At 38.4% G+C, this 589-nt stretch overlaps 1 non-coding gene across 1 annotated transcript; it reads left to right on the plus strand.

The window, feature by feature from the left end:
- Positions 1-199: 199 nt before the first annotated feature.
- Trnaq-cug lies at positions 200-271 on the plus strand. Its single transcript has one exon. It is a non-coding gene; the product is annotated as a tRNA-Gln (tRNA).
- Positions 272-589: the final 318 nt, after the last annotated feature.

Here is a 589-nt window from a genome sequence, read left to right on the forward strand (position 1 = left end):
TATTAGTGTTAGTATCTAATACATAAAATTATTGATATCTTAGAAGTAAGAAAAGTGCTTTTAGAACTCAATGAATGGCCGATGATTAACCAAGGATAACGTATAATGCTTTCTTATAGTGCCGTAATTATTTAATCCTTATAGACAATATTCCAGGTGATCCCTCAATAACATAATATACCATTACACCCTATCGAATGGTCCCATGGTGTAATGGTTAGCACTTTGGACTCTGAATCCAACAATCCGAGTTCGAGTCTCGGTGGGACCTCATCTATTTATACCTCTGGACCATCGCCACCTCCACCTGCACAGTGGCATCGATGCATGCACTAATTACAATTGTATTATCGTCCACTTGACATGTTCTCCACGATACGAGATGGAAACCGGTGTAAAGATTTGCCAGGTTTAATAAAAACAAAGAAGGGTGGCTTCAAATCAGATTAATCAAGAAAATGTTCAGGATTCAGACTTCTCGAGTTCTCGTAGGCTAGACTTCTATAATTCTCGTGGATCAGGGTCTTCCCATATATGAATGGGATAAAGCTAAGAAGAAGAAGAAGCACAGTCGTTCATTCAAGTATCT

The sequence above is a fragment of the Penaeus monodon genome, chromosome 31 (genome assembly GCF_015228065.2).
Source record: "Penaeus monodon isolate SGIC_2016 chromosome 31, NSTDA_Pmon_1, whole genome shotgun sequence".
Classification (NCBI taxonomy): Eukaryota; Metazoa; Arthropoda; class Malacostraca; order Decapoda; family Penaeidae; genus Penaeus; species Penaeus monodon.